Raw genomic sequence first — 22,042 nt, 5'->3', positions numbered from 1 at the left:
CACACAAATGGACAAAATAAATTTATGGGGAAATGGGAATGCTTCCAATTTTCATAAATTTTATCCATATACAGACCATGGGATGGTAATGTATAGCATATCAAACAAATCATAGAAATTTTTTGATTTGATAATATGCAAATCGTTAAAATCCGTTCGTAGCAAAAATAGTTATTAACGTTAACTTTATTTCATAAAAACGTGACCTGTTTTCTGATTTGGCACCCTTAATGTAAGACGTAGTCCTACGCCAAAAAAATTACACGCTATAAAACGTATGACGTAAAGTGACTCCAGAGTTTAACGAGCCTACAGAGAGCACGTTGATGAAAACAAACACCTATTTGTTTCAAGCTAAAGTGACTCACAAAAGCACCAATCCCATAGCGGTGACCCGAGGTGTGATCCCTCTGTTAGTCGGCCCCTCCGCCTTGTTGGTTAGTTCCTCCGTCAACTGACCACAAAGCTAGCGCGGTGTCAATTATCTTTCAAACACGGGCAACAAATTCCAACGCCATAAACCCCCGGCGCAACAAAACGAGAACGAGAGTGTGCTAAATTGATATCAATTGAAGCTGGCAGCAGCAGCAGCATCATACGACGACGACGGGACGCGATGCGCACATTGTCCGTCGTCATTCCCCACGCGTTTGATGAGGATTCGGACTGTGTACCTATATGTGTTTAGACTGACAATATTTCTCGACTGGCGTCACGCTCCACGGAGGAGGGATGCGCCTTACTGCCATTGTTGGTTCTTTTTTGTTATTTACAATTTAAACAAGCGAAATTTAATAGAGTTTTGTGTTTGGGCTTTTTGATACAATGGCAATTATTGGGCTGGCTGGTGTTCCCCTTCAATCATATGATGAATGAGGACAATTATTAGGAAGTTAGTTTTTCAATTTAGCATTTCGGCTGGTACTACACCAATGACCAGTGTGATATTGTCTTTTGATGCATCAATTTTGTTGGGTTATGGGCCCTATTCTAGATGATGAGATAAACAATTCGTCCCGTCTCGTCTCGGTTTCAGCCACTGTTGAGAAGAGCAAAATATTCTATTCCAGTACACGAGTTTCATTGAAATGTTTTATTTGGTCTGGACTGGAAAGACTCCTGTAACTTTTTCTCGGTATGATCAGTGATGTAAGATGTGGAGTAAGTTTTTATTCTGAGACAACAAACATAGAATAAACACTTCTGAATCGATTGATGAATCGAGTCTGATACTTATTGATTATTTGTTGATTATTATTTATGGGCGACATACGGATTCATTATCCAGACGTTTCGGTATTATGGAATTATTCGGGGCAATATTATCTAGGTACGACGAATAAAACACAATAATGTAAAATATATATCAGTAAAAAAAACATTGGTTCATCAAAATTCTCAAAAAGTTGAGTTTTGAATCATTCATTTTTGTTCTATATGATTGTGAAGAAATTTTTCGTACCTTATACGATATTCAAAACAGTCAACTGGAAAATGTCCCTCTGAAAATTTCCAATCACTGAACTGAATTTGAAGGTTACAGTTAAAAACATACATTGCTCATGCAATTCTAGTTTATCCGTGAAACAATTTCAAAAGCGGAACAAAGGATGACGACGACTCGACTGATTCATCAGTGACTGCAGCCGTACGGTCGAGTCAGACGAGCTACTCGCCTGTTTTCAGTCGATCTCGGCTTCTGAAAAATGAAAACAAACGAGACGAGCGCTCGTCTTGTCTTCTGGATGAGAGCCCTATGAGTATAGACGAGATACTTAACCTGACAACACAAAAGGAAGGTGCCAAATCACATGATCTGTCCGGCCCAAAAAGAAAGATTAATTGTTCTCCAGATTCGCCTCTCAATTGCTCCATTGTTTCGTGTGCTGTTTGACAAGTAGGACAATCTTCGTTGAATCTGCCAGATCCAATGTTTGCAAAAAAAATCCAAAGCATCCAACGGGTACGGATCAATTATTCTTTCGGCTCATAAATAGCACTAAATAGTGCATTTCTCTGGATCAGTGCTTGGAAATATCTATCTGACATCAATCTTTTCAGCTGAATGTGCGACCACATTCAATCATTATACCATTGCATTCGGGATACCGAAAATGTACCAACGCCAAACCTCACAATAGCAGCAAGCCACTCACAGTTGATTCATCCAGTTTCGTTCACTCTCTTTTTCGTTCTGCTCTGCGTTCACGGAATGTGAGCAAAAGGAAATATCCGTAGTTTTGTCATTCATTGATATTAATATACCAGTTCATTCAATATCAGCATCATTCTCGACATTAACGAAACGGCGAAATTCGTTGAGAAAGATAAGGAAGTACAGAATACTCATAATAGTGAATTAAATAGAAATTAGTTAAAATGCTTTCATTTTACATAGTGAATATGTAATTCTAATTCCACTTGTCAGAAATGCTTTAAAAGACTCCAATGCCGATGTAAAAAAAAACCATTTTGACTCAAATTCCGAACACACGAACATAAAAGGGTGGTGTCCAAGGCACGACCGCAATGGGAATAATTCGAGCTTCCTTTTGAAAATGGATCAAACTGTGCTATAGGATTGGCGGATGAAATTGCCAACATCCAGCTTTGGCTGACGAAGTTTGCATTCGCTACTCGGATCGATTCTGCAGAATGCTTCCTCGCCGTCCAAGCTTATGCAATCCTTAGCTGTGAATCTGCATGCAGATTTTGTCTTTTGTTGACAGTTCCGCTTGCGCCACCGATTTGCGTTGCCCTTTCGGAGTAACTTCGAAAATAACTGAATAAGCAACGCACTGACTCAATGAGAAAATCACACGCTTATCGGGATATTGAAAATGAACAGTCACAACATTCCTGACAATTCAATGGCGATGAATGAATGCGAATGAATTCTCATGACTCCAATTTTGAGGAAAGCTCAGATAGCACAGAATGAATATGAATAAACACAGTTTTAAATTTGTTTGCCGTCGAATGCATGACAGCAGCATCGATAGGCAGAATAAACGTGTTACACTGATAAGAATATATTTTCAATATTACTTAACATGCTCAATGTTTCCAAGCCCTGTTCTGGATATATTGGCTGCAACAATTTTGTTTTGACGCAGGACTACTTCTTTGATTTCTATATAGGGGGTTCACTTTACGAAATTACAAATGAGGCATGTAACAATTCATTAATTTTATTTGTCTTTATTATAGAGACTTTCAGCCTAAGGGCGATGCCAGAGTGAACGCGACACGCGATGCGATGCGATTCTGTGCGACTTCTGACAAGTCGCACGTAGACTTGTCATAAATCGCGACCAAGCTGCGTTCATTTAGTTCTTGCAAAAAACTGCCGCACATGCCAGAGTAAACGCGATACGATGCGATGCGACAAGCGGATTTGTACGCGACACAAAATCAACCTCGACATGCACAGCTTTTTCGCGCGATGAACGCGCGACAATTGACAAGAATGTCAATTTTATATTTTGTTTACATCTTGCGGAAGAATATGTTTCTGTGGTTGTGGTTGTGTGAGTTATCGGAGTTATATTTACGTTGGTTATATGAGAGAAGTGCACTTTGGAATCAGCGAACTCGAAACTACAGGAAGTTCCGGGTCCTGGTCAATAAGTGTTGGCAAGAAGTTTCGGATCAATTAATCACTGGTAAGCAGTGTTTGGATTTCGATCGAAATCGAATGATACACAATGTGTCATGCAAGTAACCTCTCACGAACATATAACCAAATATGAGAGGATCATTCAGATACTTGTATGAATGACAGTAATCACTTGTGTAACATTACATGAATAAACCAAGAGAGGAACGAAGACTGTTGTTTGCATATTCGAGCTTTGATACAGCTTTGATCGCAAACCATTTTCGAAGCCTGCATACAAGTTTGAACCGCATATATCGTCCCGCTCTACTATAGCGAAACCCACTGCACAGACAAGTGTAAAGCAATAAATGATACAAGAAAAATTACGTCATCATTCGGTCATCATTTGCGGAGAGCAACGAATGGGAAGAGAGGGCGGTGTTGCCAGTAAAACTTTGCGGTCTATATGAACATACACATTTCAAGGGACAGCGGCGTTAAAAATGGAAAATATGATCTGGCTACCCTTCCCTTAGCCTCTATTGATCTAAATAATCATATAGTTTGCACTCTCTGGGACTTAAAAATCAGGATCTGCTATATTAGCTGAATATGAATCATTCGCTTTGCGTAGTCCGCACGATCCTGCTGTTTCATGATGCATGGAGAGATCGATATGCATATGTTAGAGGCAAAGAAGAAAATAAACTTTCTGCACCGAAAGCGTTTATGATGGTTCTGCTTGCGTGTCGGTGTAACATGAAGTGCGAACCGATGCAGAGTTGTCTCGTTCTCTTTTGTGTCGTGATTTGCAGTACGTAACAACAAAAGGATGCCTCTGGGGGAAATGATTCGTGTATGATCATATTTGAACGAACGAAGGCGATTTTTTCAGTGAATGGATCATTTGGCAAACACTGCTGGTAAGTGAAGCAAATGAAAACGATAAAATATAAAATTACGTGACACTTCTGGTCGTGAACTGCGGGAGTTACCGGAGTCGAAGATCTGGGAATATTTATTATGACAGTATTTCCAATAACTGGCCTTACTTCAGCAGTCTATTGTTTTTGAAGCAACAAATTAAGCCCAGGAAGTGCGGTGGCAAACCCATTGATAACCGACAACGAGAGTACGGAATTATACACATACATCGACGCTATGGAAGGTTCGTTCTTTCCACCGAGTCAACTTGAAACGTTCCGAGTAGCCGAAACATCCACCGTACAGTAATCAAGCCATCTGAATTCCGACTGCGGAAAGAATGCTCACGCAGGACGGCTTCTGGAATAAGAGCAGCACTAAATTGATTTTATGTTCCTATGAATATGATAGAGATTATACCGAAGGTTTTTACATGTACGTTTATCGAGCGTAATCATGAAATCATAATTGTAGAGATTTATCTCATCGACAACAAATCTTTCGTTTATCAATAACTTAAATGGCGTTGTTGCATGAAGTGTTAACTGTGTTTATAAAATATTCATAAACTTCGTTTAACAGAGACTTTTTTCTAAGAACGGATTTATTTCGTGTTATTTTTAAGGTGTTCGGTAATCTTCCTTTTCCTCACAGGCTATGTTAACTTAAAAAGAAATATTACTTTTCGTTAGTTCATACTACTCAACATACAAAATTTATTCATACTACTCAACTTATTATTAGTTCATACAATGCATTTTTGTTTCTTCAATAAATGAGTTTCCCGGAATAAAACTGCAATCTGGAAATTAATTTATATTACGATTCCATTGTGCTGCAACAAAATCACGAAACGCATCGCAAACCTGCTTCCCGGTTTTTGTTACACTGCAGATTATGCAATAATCTTTATTCGTTTCATAAGAAATCTTCACTCTCCATCATAACATCTAAATATCCTTCTTTATTGATTGTTTACATCTGACGCGTAAGTCTGTCGAATTCAATCGCGTCTACTCTGGCCACTATGTCGCTTCGAAAATCGCGTTCATTTCGCATCGCATCGCATCGCGTGTCGCGTTCACTATGGCCTCACCCTAAGGCTGGTTTATCTACGATTCGTTAAGGGATCTCAAACGCATATTATGCAAAATCGTTATTGTGATATCTTGTTGTATACCATTATCCATTATCCATTATCCAGCAATTTTTTTGCTTAAAACATGAACAGTGAATATAGTAAAAAAAGCAAACAATTTGACGATTTAAATGGGTATGTTATTTCGATTTTACTAGTCACTCGTTTTCCCCCACAACGCAACGAGCAATTTGTTTGCCTACAACTCGGGCGTTAGTGCATAATGTAAGTCGATGCGTATTATGAATTATTCTCCATTTGCCGATGATAGATAGACTGATCAAACGCACCGTTTTGAACAGACAGTACCGTTTTTTCGACTATGTTTAAGGTGTCTCGTCTTTTTGTCAATTTGTACCGCATGTTGAGTATAAAACTATTTGTAATAAATTCCTGTAGTATACGCGATTTAGTAACTTCTGTACTATGGTGATTTTTAACCTTCTGGCTAGTTCGTCAATCTTTACATTTATTCCTAAGCAACGGATTCGGGAGTGAGAATTGAACTCGTTACCTTTAGCGTGAGAGGTACGGATGTTAACTACGCCAGATCGCCTCTTACGCGATTTTTTTTAAGCCCTAAACTATGGTTGATTTTACCGGACATTAGTTAGCGATCTTTCAAACATTTATTGGCCCTTCTGAAAAACTATGGATGGGTTATACCTATGATGTAACCGCAAAGTTGACGTAGGACTGCCGTTGGCTTAGTAATCCTTTGTGTTTCTTCAATTAGCAATAATCGCACCTCGGATGTTCCTCACTGGTTACGATATCGTTGCTGCGCAGAGCTATCTTTTGTGTGTATTGATTAAACTAGTGAATGAATGAAACAAATTTACGAATTCAATTGCAAACAAATCCCAATTTAGGTCAATTCATGCATTATGGTAATAGTTATAGCAAATTGTTATCAACATTTTGCCTAATCATCGAACAGTATGCGTAGAAATTCAGTGAGCTGGCGACATGAAGAGACATCTTCTAATGCCGTCTTGAATAACCGAGGCAAAGCGTTGCATTTGTACCCGCTTTGTGTTACCGTGTTAGCAAATTAATTCCGGAATGTAAAAACGCATGGGAGTATAAAAGTGCTATCGACCTGCATGTATCTTCAATGCCGATTTCCCCAACTTCTTGGTTTGGGATCTGTATTGGGAAAAAAACATTCCGGTTTGCAAAAATACAAGCGAGTACAAAAGTACCCGCAACTTGCATCCATTTTGCAATGCCGATTTCCCTAGGCTCCATGGTTTTGAAATCTGTGCTAGGGACACATTCCGATTCGCAGAAACGCAAGCGAGTACAAAAGTACCCGCTACTTGGATCTATTCTACAATGCCGATTGTCCCATGTAGAGACGTCGGTTAATCGTTCGATTAATTCAAATAATCGAATATCTGCAATTATAATCGAGTAATTTGGTATCGAATAATGAAAAATCAAAATATGAATACATCGAATAGTTATCACAGTAATCGCGATTAATGAAAACAGGAACCATTTTCAAGGTTAATACATTTTTAGGTCAAGTTAGGCTATGGATTTTTTTTAATCCGACAGCAACCGTCTGACATCGGCAACCCGATAGACAACGTGATACAAAAAAATCATGAAATGGTAAATTTATCAATATACTGAAATATCATTTCATTCAAAAACCATGATTCTACTCCATGTTTTTTTTACAATTATATTTAATGTAACTTGTAAAATTATAATATCATAATCTTTTTTATTATGCAATGCTTATTCATTATTATTACAAGAAAAAAATATTCGCTCGATTAATCGAATACTGAAAGACAATTATTCGAATGAATCGAATATTTAAAAATGATCCAACGATTAATCGATAATCGAATAATCGAAAAACTTAGACATCTCTAGTCCCACGCTCTATGGTTTTGATGTTTGTGCTAGGGAAACATCCATTCATTTCAGCGATCGTACCTCAATCGTTTCGCAATCACAACTGAGTGGATTTCTGAGCGGCGCTCGCTTATATACCGATTGGTGATTTCAATAGTCTGTTGTGAAAGCAATTTTAAGGCTATTGAAACAAGTTTTCGGATCAAAAAGTGACAAGTATATAACGTGTAGACATTTTATCTTTCGAATGAAGTGTTTATCATACTATTTTGTTCAGTTGTTTAGGAGCTATTAGCGCTCAAAATCTCGATCTCTGGCGTAACGCTTCCGTTTTCGAAACTTTGATTTCACACCCCTGTATAGAAATGAAAGACGTAGTTCTACGTCAAAGGACGTCGTATCCGCCACTTAAATTGCTGTCAATTTGAATGATTTCAATAGAATTCTTCAAGTGTATTGAATAGTGAAGAGCAAAATGTTCCTGAAGGTCTAGTTCATTCAGGAGAAATACTGGACGATAACTGTTTTAAAGATGTGGAAATTTTTAACGATAGTACTTTGAAAAATTAAAGGCTAGTTAAGGTAGTTCAGCACAACAATATAAATAAATTGTATTTAAGTCCTGAATTCCTGAATGGCCAGAGATTCAAGGAAGCATTATTAGAAAAAACCTGTTCAGATAGATGAAAACATTTTATTTTATGGGTGGACAATGCTTTAAAGATTTACGTTTAATAAATTAAAAAGAATGAAAAAAACATTTCACCAACTGGCAAGAAACGAATTTCTAGAATGCACGAAATTCATGAAGCTTACTGGTTATATTTTTTTTTTGGACTGAAAAATCTGGACCCAATGTAGGAATTTTTTATGAGCTATAAATATTGTCAAACAGCACTTTCATTTCTTTTGACGTAGAGCTACGTCTTTCAGGAAGGGTGCCAAATCAGAAAATAGGTCACGTTTTTATGAAATAAAGTAAACGTTGATAACTATTTTTGCCGCGATTTACATACCAAACGAATCGGAAATTCCCTAAGATTTGTTTGATATGCTATACATTACAATCCCATAGTCTGTATATGGTTTAAATTGATGAAAATTGGAAGCATTCCCATTTTCTCATACATTTGTTCTGTCCATTTGTGTGCTTTCCCGAACAGATCTGTCAATAACGAGCAACGAAGGGGAAATCGTAAGATGTAAAGTCTCCGTGAACGAAGGATAGAACGGAGGGGAATATTTGCCTAAAGTATAAACAGTGGATCTCGCTGAGGCGAACTTTCATTCTTCGTGAAGAAATAGACTGAACAACATCGTTGCTGGGCGAGCTGGGTGGCGAGGGATCGAATGCCTTTCTCAAGGCAATGGGGGTGGAGGAGTAATATGATGGATAAAGTAAAGTGAACTGAAGAAGTTTGAAGTCTCAAGCAAGGAAGGAAGGCAAACTTTCAGTATCGTTCTGTGTTCAAACCAATGAATATCGCTTGTTCTTCCTTGTTTTGTGTCATCACATGTCTTCGTATCGGATTGAGCTGTGGATGCCGCCAAATTTCTCACTCGCTGATGTCTCTGACATTGCAATCATTACATCAAACTGACGCCATTCCATTAAGGTTCAGAACTCCATAACTGAGTGGGGAATCAATAAACTAGGCTATCATCGGCTCACCAAGAAAATAATTGTTCTAGAATTTTGTGTGTCATTTGGTTTCGCATGACAGTAGCAAAACTATCTCCACCAAGGATGAAGGCTAAGCTAATCGAGACCGGAAATATCAATAGAAAGGGCTTCTATTGAGAAGAGCGCAAAGCGGAGATAAATGTGTGTATTTTTAGTTGCTTCAAGCCATCGATATATGGATATTTGTGTGCGTACGTGCGCCCTGTCGCGATGCAACAATCGCCTATTTCATTTATGCTATGATTGACGATTGGTTGCCGTTGCAATTTATGCAGTCTTAATGATACATATAAACAAGGAGGGGAGAAAGCGGGAGAGAAATATTTACGCTAGCGTATTAGTAATGAAACTCTGCTGAGGAAAATATTCAGCCATTTTCCAAGTAGTTAACATTGTTTGTTTCCTGTCTTCAATGCATTGAACTGACGCTATGGTCTAGCAATTGTCAAGGTTGTGCACCAGATTTTTTACGTAGGACTACGTCTAACCGGAAGATATAGGGGGTGAAATGGAAATCTAGGCACTGAACAAGTAGGAAAAAATGCAAGAGCATTTCTCAATAGATCGCAAAGGTTTTTGCATCAATTGATAGGAAATATATCTACGCATCTATCATAACGAATAACATTTCATTTTTCTTGAGATAAATAATTGAATAATTGTGAAATATCAAGCATTGTCAAAATGCACTATGTGCCCATTTTTTATTGGTCCATTTTGTGCTCCTCAAATCGTACCGACAAAAACGGGCAACCAGAGCAGCAGCGAAATAGAATGAACCACGATTGGAAAGGAAAAAGAAAAAAATGAACGAAACATTGGTCGCAGTCTCACACATGCGTAATTCTCGAGCCAGCCAGTCAGCTTAAAAATCCCCGCTCCGCTGCCGTAACGATCATTCTCATTCAAACCGTACACCACATCGGTTCGCATCACAACACATCAACAAACAAACCCCAAGCAGCCATGTCTGGACATGGTAAAGGAGGAAAAGTGAAGGGAAAGGCAAAATCCCGCTCGAACCGTGTTGATCTGGAGGTTCCCCGCTAGGCCGAGCGCGTTAGTACCAGTGCACCAGTCCACCTAGCCGGCGTTATATAGTTTCGGCCGCCGAAGTGATCGAGTTCGCTGGTAAAGCTGCTCGCGACGATAAGAAAATCCGCATTCGGAACAGAACACATTCGGTTCGGTGGACATCAAGACAACAGGCAGTTGCAGCGAGTGGCGAGTGGCAAACGCAATCGCAAAACGGCATCAGGTAGCAGAAGAAAAATGTTTGTTCTTTATACAAACTGCTTTGGTGGCAAATCCAGAACAAGGCGGCATCGAGGGCGTTCGAAATGGTTTTTTTTCAAAACCACGAGTACTAAGTTTTCTAAATTGGAACCATTCCATGAAACAAGGCGCTTTTCAGGGCCATTAAACCTTCCAAAAAAGAGTTTAGGAAATACAGTTCAATGCTTTCTAAAACATTATCCAAAATAATAATAAAACACAAATTGATTTTTTCATAATTTGTTTGCCAGGATCTGATGAGTATGTGAATTTGGCAGTTGTTCTGAGCTTATTGATTTTCACCAATTCTTAAATTGCTTCTAGATTGAAAGTACAGTAATTTACACTTATCTCGACATTTAGCTAATTGGACGGACCTGTAATGCGACATATTTAGTTGGACATTTTTGTAAACATAGAGTTCGGGGTCCAAATTATGACCCCACATTGAAAGTCGACACTGTACCACTGTCATCGCAAATGTTCAATTACAGGTTAAAATTACCTCCAATCCGACACTGAGTGGTGCTAATGCGACGTGCCATTGAATGTAATTTACTGTACAATATGTCACGAGCTGGATGGGAAGAAATTTTCCAACTGTGAAAACTGTGGCGAGTGGCAAATGCAATCGCTAAACAGAAAGGTTTAGCCGAACAAGATGGGGATATCGAGTGATAACAAAACAATAAACTCTTTAGAATGAAGATAATTTTGTGATCCTTAAAAGGATCTTTTTTAGCCTGCATGTAAATCCAACGAGCGAACAAATCGTAATGAATGTATTTTTTTGCCATCGCTTCCTTTTAACGCTCATTCGTTCGTCTCGTTGGACTCGCCCCTCTGGCTGAGTCTGCAGATTTGTCTCTATCCTGTGAGTGTGTACCGCTAGAGTATAAAACACGCGGACCCCAAAAAAATATCTTATTTTCTTTCAAACCGTAAACCCGTGTGGTTGTACGGCATCGGCATCGTGGACGTAACAAAGGAGGACAAGTTAAGGGAAAAGCAAAGTCTCACTCGAACCGTGCAGGTCTTCAGTTCCCTGTTGGTCGCATTCACTGATTGCTCCGCAAGGGTAACTAGGCCGAACGGATTCGTGCCGGAGCACCAGTATACCTAACAGCGATTATAGAGTTTCGTCCGTCGTAGTGCTCGAGTTGGCTTGCAAAGCTGCTCACGACAATCAGAAAACCCGCATCAAGAACAGAGCAGCTTCGTTTCGGCGCTCATCAAGGCAACAATTAGTTTCAGTGAGTGGCAAAGTGTTTCTCCGGCACGTCGCATTAAATGTAATTTACTGAACAACATGTCACAAGCTGGATAGGAAGAAATTTTCCAACTGTGAAAGCTGTGGTGAGTGGTAAACGCAACAGCTAAACAGGAGTGTTTAACCGAACAAGATGGGAATATCGAGTGATAACAAAAACACAACACCAAAGGTTCTTTTCAGAACCATCAACATATTCATAAAGAGTAAACAGTAAACTAATCCATTTTTCAGGTAGATAGGTAGGTATTCACGAAGGAGAAGAAAATAAAACAATATATTTAAAATATATATTTAACAAAAGCTGTCCCCTTTGTATAGTCCTACGTCACTCCGGTTATGTCCTCGACATTACCCACCCGTCTTTTTTTTTGGGGAATACCAAGTTGTTCAATAAGTTATATTAAGTTATTAATTTATTTGGGCTCGCGTGTCGGTCGCAAAACTGTTTTCAACTAGGGTTGTAATCTAATCTAGATCATTATGAAGCAGTGTTACTATTTTCGAGGTTATGGAGATTAACAGATAGATTTTATTTCGTTTATTTAGTCACCATGAAAGTAAATGTCGTTCTGAAATTTTGTATGTGATTTGGTTTTGCTTGTCAGTATCAAAACTTTCTCCACTAAGGATGACAGCTGCGCTTACCTCGAGCATGTATTGTTCTGCGAGCAAACAATTATCGTCAAATGATTCCACAACAAAAAACAACAGGACGACCAAACTGGTTGAATGGTTATTTCAAAATTTTCGTAGCATTAAAAATATCCGCAGTTATAAACAAGCGACTTGAATTAAACTACAGCGTAGTTCTACGTCAACAATGCGGTCGTGTCTTGAACACAACCTCCTATTTTTTCTTTTAATTTGACACATGTCATGGATCACGCCTAGTGATCCCCGATTTTAGAAATTAATCGTTCATCAGCTAATCGAATAGTTTTCAGCAGTTTGTTATTCGATACGATTAATCGACCCAAATAATCGATTAATCGTCACACTGACAGAAATAATAAGTTAGACTTATATTTCTCATTTGTTAGAAAGCCATATGAGGGGATTAGAATGAAAAGGGTGTAAGTGATTTGATCGATTTCTCTACATCGACTCTCTCTTTTGGTCATAACTTAGCTGCAAATACATTCCTAGCTGTACTTGACAATGTGGACGATAGATCTGAACCTCATCTATCGGATTATATAGCAAACTTAAATTGGAATGTTTTTGCAGTTGAGTTATTGACTGAACAAAAAGTTGATGAAGAGAAATCGATCAAGTCACTTACACCCCTTGCATTCTAAGCCCCTCATATGGAATCAAAAGTGTTCATTCCACCTGAAAATCAATTATTATCTTTTACGCTCCCCTAAAGTCGTAAACGAAGCTTAATTCGAGTTGACGCCATTGAGCATCGTTTACGAACTTAGGGGAGCAACAAAGATAATGATTGATTTTCAGGATAAAACAGCAGCGGCCGCGCGTTTTTTTTCTCTCTTGGTTTTGGATCGATTAATCGACGTAAATTATTCGTTCGCTTCGATTATTTGTTGTGCAGTGTTCGTTCGATTAATAATCGATTTCTGTAGGAAGTATTCGATTAATCGATTAATCGAACGATTATTGGGGATCACTAATCACGCCTGAGAATCTGATCGCTGACGATTCCTTTCGAAGCTTGGTTTATGTCAGAAAGAAGATTACGTGAATTCAGTATCGTTTAAAATCGAATATGCCTTCCGGATAGGGGAGTTAACTCACATTGAAAGTGATATTACAAATTCAGGTCCCGTACTCCGTCCAATGCAATGCTAATCCACATAACTGCAGACAAACGCGCTATGATGACTCACATACTCTAATGACAGGAAGTGGCAAATAGCTTCTCGTGCTAGAATTGATAATGTGCTTCTCTAATATTCTATGCTGCTCATCGCTGCAGCAAGTGCAAGGTGAAACCGTACCGAACCAAACAGCAATTCATCCAAACAAGAAGCAAAATACAGCATGATTGCATATTCGCCGCTCCGTTCACCATGTTAATAGTATTATTCTTTTATTAACAGTACTGTTTTGACAGAAATTTGCAATGTAAATAAAAACTGTCTCACAAAAGGTTGTGTTGTTGCGTCGAGGGTGCGAATGTGTGCGTTTGTATAGGATCGCATCCCTCGCGCGATGCAGGATGTAAACACACGCTGCTCTCTATGCAATGTATACACGCTGCGGCGCTGCTGGTCTAGCTTCCAACACGCACACACACACTTCGGCACGAAAGTTCAAAAATGAATGAATGACTATTTTGTACACAAAATAAGCGTGAGCGGGCACACCAACACACACGTGCACGTGGTTAACAAAGCTGCTGCTGCTCCAGCTGCCAATTTTCTTCAGCACGCACTCACACATACACACGTGCGCGATCATAACACATTTTGGAAGGGCAGTAGAACACACATATACGCACACAGCTGCAGGGCACGGATTTATCGATTTTCGTTCTACCGTTTTTGACACTTTTTTGTGCAATGATCCTCGGAATAGGTTGAAATCTGGCACTCGGTTTATGACTTAAATGTGCACTTTTAGCATTTGAATCAGAGTCGGAACTGCTCCGTTCCTTTTCTTGTCACTACACAAAGCACTGTTCACTTCCAGCAGGCGGCATTGATCCCTTGTTTTAGGCAGACCGCTACTGCTACTGCAACATCACTCGGTTTGGAAAAGAAGAGCAGGAAGCCATCATTTTGGGGCATTGTGTCTGCAAACACAGCATCGCACCGCAATCAAACTTGATTCTCGAAAACCGCACAAAACCCCAGCGGACACTGCCTTTTAAACACTCAATACCTTAATAACCGATTAAACTGCCTATTATTTGTCCGCAGCCCGGATTCGAACGATTCCTCGAGACACAGGGAGACGACTCGGATGTCACTCGGATGCGCGAACTATCCAACAGCAGCAGCCAGCAGCAGCAAAATCATCCAGCCGACGACAGACCTTCTCTTGGGAAGGTGGGGCTTTTCTCTTCACTTTTCACCCTCAACACAAACGAGCGATTATTTCATTGAACTCTCACACTCTTTCATTCTCTCTCTTTCCGTGTATCGCTCTTTTGCACATCTTGTTTCGGCGCTGGAACGGGGCTTTCTCGGATCTGTGTGCGTGTGTGTGTGTGTGTGTGTGTAGATTTTAACTGTTTTCTTAGCAAATTGCACATCTTGTTTCGTTCTAAGTGGCTTTTATGAAAGACATCGCTTCCAATCCCGAATCAATATATAAAATTATTCTCCAACGATAACACATACTGCTATTATTGGAATGATACTTCAAAGAAAAACTATGTTAGGCATAGAGCATACGTCAAGAACCGTTCCCTCTTTGGTAAACACAACACACGACTTACGGTTTCTGTGTTGAATGGAGCCATTCAACATCGGTGGCATAGTAATTTACCAACACATGCTCGAATGACAGCATATTCTGTGAATTGCTGTGAAACGCGACTCGATTCCATACACATGCTGTGAGGTGCAGTGTTGTCAGTAAAGCGACACATTGTGCGATTGTTCGCTCTCTGATTTGTGATTTGAAATGTAGGTGGCTGATAAGAAGGAAGGCTATGTTTTAAAACGCATAGAATTATTGGCAAATTTACGTTAGATTTATAACCAGATGCCGCAGTGAGTAAAATGATGATGTTTTGTTTTTTTTGGTATGAAATTCGTTTAAAATTGTTGGAAAATCCGCCTTAGTTCTGACAACTGGATTCTTACTCTTCTTTTTTTGACCAAGTGCCGGGGATCCCAGGTCTGAAGACATGTCTCATTTTGAATACATTTGACCTACTGTGAAGACATTTTGAAGACAACATGAAATATGTGAATACATTTCAGTATGATAGCGTATGTGGGTTATTGGGTGATATTATTTCCAGGAAATTCTAACTATATGCCGAAATTATCGTTAAAAGAAGTAAGGCTTTTGTCTTTTGTTCGCTTTTTTATCATTGTTACTTGTTCACTTTTGTTCTTAGTAATCAACGGAGACTTTTGTCTCGAGGTTATTAACTTGCTTTTTTCAAACTTTTTCAAGCAGAAAATCCACATGCATGAAAAACAACAAAGCGACTTTTACTTCAAATTCTAGAGAACTTCTAGCAGTCTGAATGCATATTGCCCCTAGAAACATTAGTTCATTTTTCGAAGGTTGTCCGGTTAAATACCGTTTCAATAATTAGTTTATGGATATGGTTTGAGTTGAGGGGCTTAGAATGAAAGGGGTGTAAGTGATTTGATCGATTTCTCTACATCGACTCTCTCTTTTGGTCATAGCTTAGCCTCAAATACATTCCCAGCTGTATCTGACAATCTGGAAGATAGGTCAGAACCTCACGTATCAGATTCTATAGCAAACTTAAATTGGAACGTTTTTGCAATTGAGTTATTAACTAAAGAAAAAGTTGATGAAGAGAAATCGATCAAGTCACTTACACCCCTTGCATTCTAATCTCCTCAGTTACAACCAAAACTTCAAAGCTAAAATAAACAAATTGAGTTATCACAGTTTCGTTTTTGTGGAAGAACTGGGTCTATATTACCTCAATCAACGGTTTATCAAGCCAATTATCATTTCTAAACTCATAAAATTTAGTTGGAAGTTGTGCAATATGAATACATTTGAAGACATTTTTCCGTACCATGTGAAGACATTTCAAAAGATCACCTGGCATCCCTGCTAAGTGCAAACAACAGGGATGCCGAACCACGTGAGATGTCAGATTTCCAAATAATGTAAGGTTTTTGAAGATTATTTTTCCAAGTCCGTAACATATGTTTTTCGTATCATATATTCTATGTGAAGTTACATTTTTTTCTCCAAATATTTATATGAATTTTCCAAAAATTTATATGAACAACTTAAAAAAAAGTTTATAAAAAAAAATTAAAAATCAAAATCCTTTTATTTGAAAAATATTTTTTTCAAAATTCTAAATGAATTATACATGAATAGCCCATAAAGTTTCCAACAAGTTATCTATACAACGGAAGATGAGCATTTCTACAGGGAATAAGGTTTCTTGACACGAACTTTTCATGTTTTTTTTTAAATATTATTAATGTTCAGCTCGTGACATTTTAATCTATAAATTATCGTGAATGACATATTCTACATTTTTTTCTATTTAGTAAACATGTCAAGAAGAATTCACACACAAAAATATTACGAGAAATGTTCCTGAAGAGTCTCCATACAAGAATGCCATATAAAAGTTCATCGAAAACTTTGTCAAATAGACTATATTGCTATCTTGACTTTAAACGAATATTTGAATTAGTTGTAATTTTTTCAAAGAAAACATGAAAAAGTTGTTTGAAAAACTTTTTCCCTGTAAAAGTGCCCATCTTCCGATGTATGGATGACTTGTTGGAAATAATAAGAACAAGTGATGAATAGAATTCATATATCTTTTTTAAGAACTTACAAAAACAATTTTTTTGAGTAAAATGAATTTAAATTCTCAATTTTTTTTTCAGTGTGATTTCAAATAATTTTTTAGTATTTTGGAAATATAAACAATTTCCTAAAATTTATTCTTCGACCACAATTTTGTAGGTGTTAGAGCCCCCGCAGACTGCGGACTGATTTGTCGGCCGATAGTTTGGTCGGCTTCTTAATCAGTACGGAGAGGTATGCCTGTGCGCACATTACGCCGATTCAGTTGGGTCGGTTTTTGCACCAGAAGGCCGACCCGACCAAACTGTTGGTTGACAGAAAGTCTGTAGTATGCGGGGGCTCTTATAGTTTCTGAGTGATGATTTGTGAAAGTTGCTTAAATGTCCAATGTCGTTACACCCACAACTTTGCACTGCCATTTGAAATGGTGCTGCCAACTCGTAAGACGAGTATAACACTACAAACATACTAAGACATTCGTCGCCCAACGCGACGTTTCTGAGTTCCTTGCGGGACCCAACCTGCGAATAAATTATTACATGAAGATCAAACTTAGTTTGTAGATAACTTTTATGTACTCTAGGAATCTTTTCTTTAATTTGAAGACGAGTTAACAACAATAACATAAACCAAATTCATGTTGTATGGGTTTCGTAAAAAAACTGCAGTACAAACCATCCGTACTACAAATTAATAAAAAATATAGTATAAATATTATAATCATATACTTATAATTTTATTACTTGTCTACAAAATTGAAATTTAAGAGTGCAATAAATGTTTCTATGGTGGTTAAGCTCTCCACTGCCCTCTCTAAGGGTGGGGGGGGGGGGGAGGCTGCCATCCAAATGAAACATAAATTTCTGCATAACTCGAGAATTAATCAAGCAAATGAAACCAAATTTGGCATGTGAAGGTTTTAGGGTACAATAAATAGTTTTACGGCGGTAAGACACTCCACCCTCCTCTCTAAGGGGAACCTGCTATATAAATGAAAGACAAATTTCTGCATAATTCGAAAACTAATCAAGCAAATGGAGCCAAATTTGTCATGCGAATGTTTTTGGGACACGAAACGTTTCCATGGTGAATAGACAATCCTCCCCTCTCTCTGAGGGGGAGGGGCTGCCATACAAATGAAGCATACATTTCTGCATAATTCAAGAACTAATCAAGCAAATGGATCCAAGTTAAGCATATGGAGGTTTTAGGGTGCAATAAATGTTTCTATGATGGTTAGACTCTCCACCCCCCTCTCTAAGGGGGGGGGGGCTGCCATACAAATGAAACACAAATTTCTGCATTACTCGAGAATTAGTCAAGCAAATGAAACCAAATTTGGCATGTGGAGGTTTTAGGATGCAATAAATATTTCTATGGTGGTTAGACACTCCTCCCGCTCTCTAAGGGTGGGCTCGAAATCTAATCAAGCAAATGGAGCCACATTTGGCATGTGAAGGTTTTACGGTACACGAAACGTTTCTATGGTGAATACACTCCTCCCCCCACTCTAAGGGGGGCTGCCGAACAAACGAAACACAAACATCTGCATATTTCGAGAACTAATCAAGCACGATTTCGGATGTGAGGGGTTTTGGGTATGAGAGATGTTTCTATAATGGTATGACATTCCTCCCTCCTCTGGAATGGAGAGGGGGTCCCATAAAAATATTACACATATTTCAACCACAAATATTCCAACCAAACATGACAATTGAAAATTTTCGGAAAACTCTAATGGAAAAAGGGAAAATTCGGAAAATTAATTTCCAATATATTCTACAATTACATAGTGTCAAGTGCTGTTAGTCCATTTGACGTTTGCGCTAGCGAAATTGATCTTTGTTCGAAACTGGAAATGGATTTTAATGTGATGAAACGCACTCCTGTATCTTCTTCTATCTACACCAATAAAAAAGTATCGCCGAATGTGTTGATAAGAGCAGAACTCGAGGAAGAAATCCGAATTAAGGCTGTCTTTATTCTATCTATATTTTCTGTATAAAACATTCATTCCATGTAACGGAGAAACATGTTATTTGCCAGCGGTTGAAAAATCTTGAACGAGAATTGTGTCTGAAAATAATCTGATATTATAATGATGAGTTTTGTTAGAAATACTAGTAATTTTATAGTAAAAGGTAAATTCAACGGGGTCAATGAACAATTATGCGATTGGACTCATGAACTTGCGCTTAGTAAGAAAACGTGAATGTTTGAAGGTATTGATAACAAAATACAAATTTTGGGCGGAACGAAGTTTGCCGGGTCAGCTAGTTTACTATAAATAAGGCGATAAGTTATAATTTTTTCTCGAGAATGGCTGCATTTAGAAGGAAATTGGTAAAGAGCATCAGGATTCATAATTTGTGGTTAAAATTGGTTGTTAACATATAAAAGTTTCGAAAATTCATGAAAAAATCAATGTTCCACAAAGTTTGTCAAAAATAGTTTTACCATCTTGGACTCACTTTTTTATTTTTCTACATGACTTCTATTTTGTATGAAAAAAAAAATAAAAATATGTATTTTAGATATTGTAAATTAAAGATTGTTTTTCGCACTAACTTTTTTTTCCTCAGTGTATATTTTTTCACCTCAAATTTATTTTTTTTTTACCTTCAATCATCAATCAATAACTCTTTCTAAAGACGCGTCCACATTACTCCAATCGGCCTTGGCCGCCCGGTAAAGCCGAATAAATGTGGACGTACCGCCCGGGCTTGCCGACGTGCCGAAAACCGACTCGAATCAAACCCGAAACAAGTGGGTCCGGTTCGAGAAAATCGAACCAAAACAAAACGAAGTAAATTAGCGTTGACGACATTGTGCTTCGTGTGTTCGTGACGGCTTCGTGCATCCGATGGGCCTTCGGCTTCGTGCACCCGATGGAGCGTCCACATTGCATAACGAACCGAATATGCCGCCTGGTACAGGGCGATTGGTATCATTCGGCATAATGTGGACGCACCTTAAGACACTATTCCGGTATGACTCATAGTTTTTGAGAGGTAAATTATCAAAGATTTCTCTTACTAAAATCGTTACGCCCTATTGAGAAGTTACGCTTGAGTTAAACAATTCCCAATTGCTGTGAAAACTCATATTTCCTCCAACCCAAACGGAACACAAACATTCATTCGAATCAAAAATACATGTTTTTAAAATCTGCATTTTTAGGACGATTTCATTCGGAATTGCACAGTGATCGATGATCGCGCAACTAGGTGTCGATCGTGATCATTGAAGAGAAGCAGAGATGCCAGTATTGTTTGTATAAATCCGTATGCTTCAACAAATCAACATATTTAGGGGAAATTAGGGTAAACTCGACACTTCCAGATTTTTTGAGTTATAAGCATTTTTTTTTCAAAAGTTTCCGATGTCCTTTGTATACAGTTGTCATTTCTTACGTTTCGAGTCATCACATGCTGTTGAAACAAAAGCTTAATTCATCTTAGATCATTGTTCAGTGTATTTTGTGAGACGGTAGGTGGTAGGTGCTGGATAATCTGGATAATCGATAAGACTCCTGATTTGTGTTTCACTGACAGGAGAAATGCATTCTTACTTTTTGTAGATAATTGGTGTTTATATTTGGAAGACTAAACGGCAGACGAATAAAACTGAAATGTGAGATATTTGGTGGTTTGGTGGTATGAAATAAGGTCACGCGTGATGTTAAATAGAGAATCCAAATTTCTTCTAGTTTGGGTTTTACGAATATTTGGTCTGGCTCCTTCTTTCTGGAGCCAATGTTTCCAATGTTAACCAGGGAACCTATTTCTCAGGATTTTTTTTTTACTTTTCGAAAGTCTTGCTCTCTGGCTTTCCTTATGGGCCTTAAGCCTCTAGGTTCCAGCAATTCCCAACTAGGGTAGCCACTAACTCTTCGTGATCCGACGGCTCCGGAACGGTTTGTCTGATGCGAATCAAATGGTCTTCTTTTCGGTTTGGGATTTGGCTTTGTCATTCTCCTTCCCTGTTAGGAGTTATACTCCTTCCCTGTTAGGAATTCTGGCGTTGCGAATGCTGGTCTCGGCTGACTCGATTCTGATGGTTAACTTGATTTAGAGAAATGAATACGTACTGGTTTGCTTCCGAAATTGAACTGTTTGTTTTCTTGCTATCTGGATTGAACCTTTCGGTTTGTCTTACTAAATTGAGCTAACTTACTGTGCAAGAATCCTGATTACATATACATGAAATTCTTATCCATGTCTAAATCTATAAGGGAGAGAAAAGATCTCCCTTTTCAACTCAGATAACCGAAATCACATCGGTTATCTGCCTGCCTATCTGTCAGTCGTGGATTTTTCCCATCCGTGTTTTTCCTCTTTTCTTATCTTCCACTGCACCACCCGTGAAGGGTTCCAAATAAACATTTGCATGTTTATGCGACTGTTCCTATCTATGGCTTTCCTTCGTTTAGCGTGCTATCTCTATCATGTGCGCTTGCGCAAGTTTTTTGCCCTGATCATAATTTTTTGCGTCATAAATTATGCGCCGCTTCTGGCTTAAACACATGTGTTTTGCGTCCTATTCCAATTGCCCAGTTCTCGTTTGGGTCTTGTTCATTCGAATCATAAGATCTAGCGCGATTATCTTGGAAAGCTATAAAAAACAAAAAAATGAAGAAAAGGGAAAAAACACGTGGTTCCCTCCTGCTGACATTGATTTGTTATCATTGGTTTATGCTTTTAATTTGCGGCCGTTGCGCTTAAATTTTCAATGTATTATTTACATTTCCGGCCCTGCTATCTGTGCTGGGTCCGTAACATGTAAAAATGTAAGAAATGTATCCTCCATGCATCTTTACAA

At 38.4% G+C, this 22,042-nt stretch overlaps 1 protein-coding gene and 1 pseudogene across 1 annotated transcript in view; both read right to left on the bottom strand.

Annotated features, from left to right (window-relative positions):
* The window catches only part of LOC129763235 (tyrosine-protein phosphatase 99A), a 279,440-nt gene that overhangs the window by 34,462 nt on the left and 222,936 nt on the right, over positions 1 to 22,042 (bottom strand). The window lies entirely within an intron of this gene.
* On the bottom strand, positions 6,270 to 6,456 carry LOC129763789 (U4 spliceosomal RNA; annotated as a pseudogene).

This window comes from Toxorhynchites rutilus, chromosome 1 (assembly GCF_029784135.1).
Source record: "Toxorhynchites rutilus septentrionalis strain SRP chromosome 1, ASM2978413v1, whole genome shotgun sequence".
Classification (NCBI taxonomy): Eukaryota; Metazoa; Arthropoda; class Insecta; order Diptera; family Culicidae; genus Toxorhynchites; species Toxorhynchites rutilus.
The sequence above is the reverse complement of the archived record's forward strand: the minus strand, read 5'-3'. Positions and strand labels throughout refer to the sequence as shown.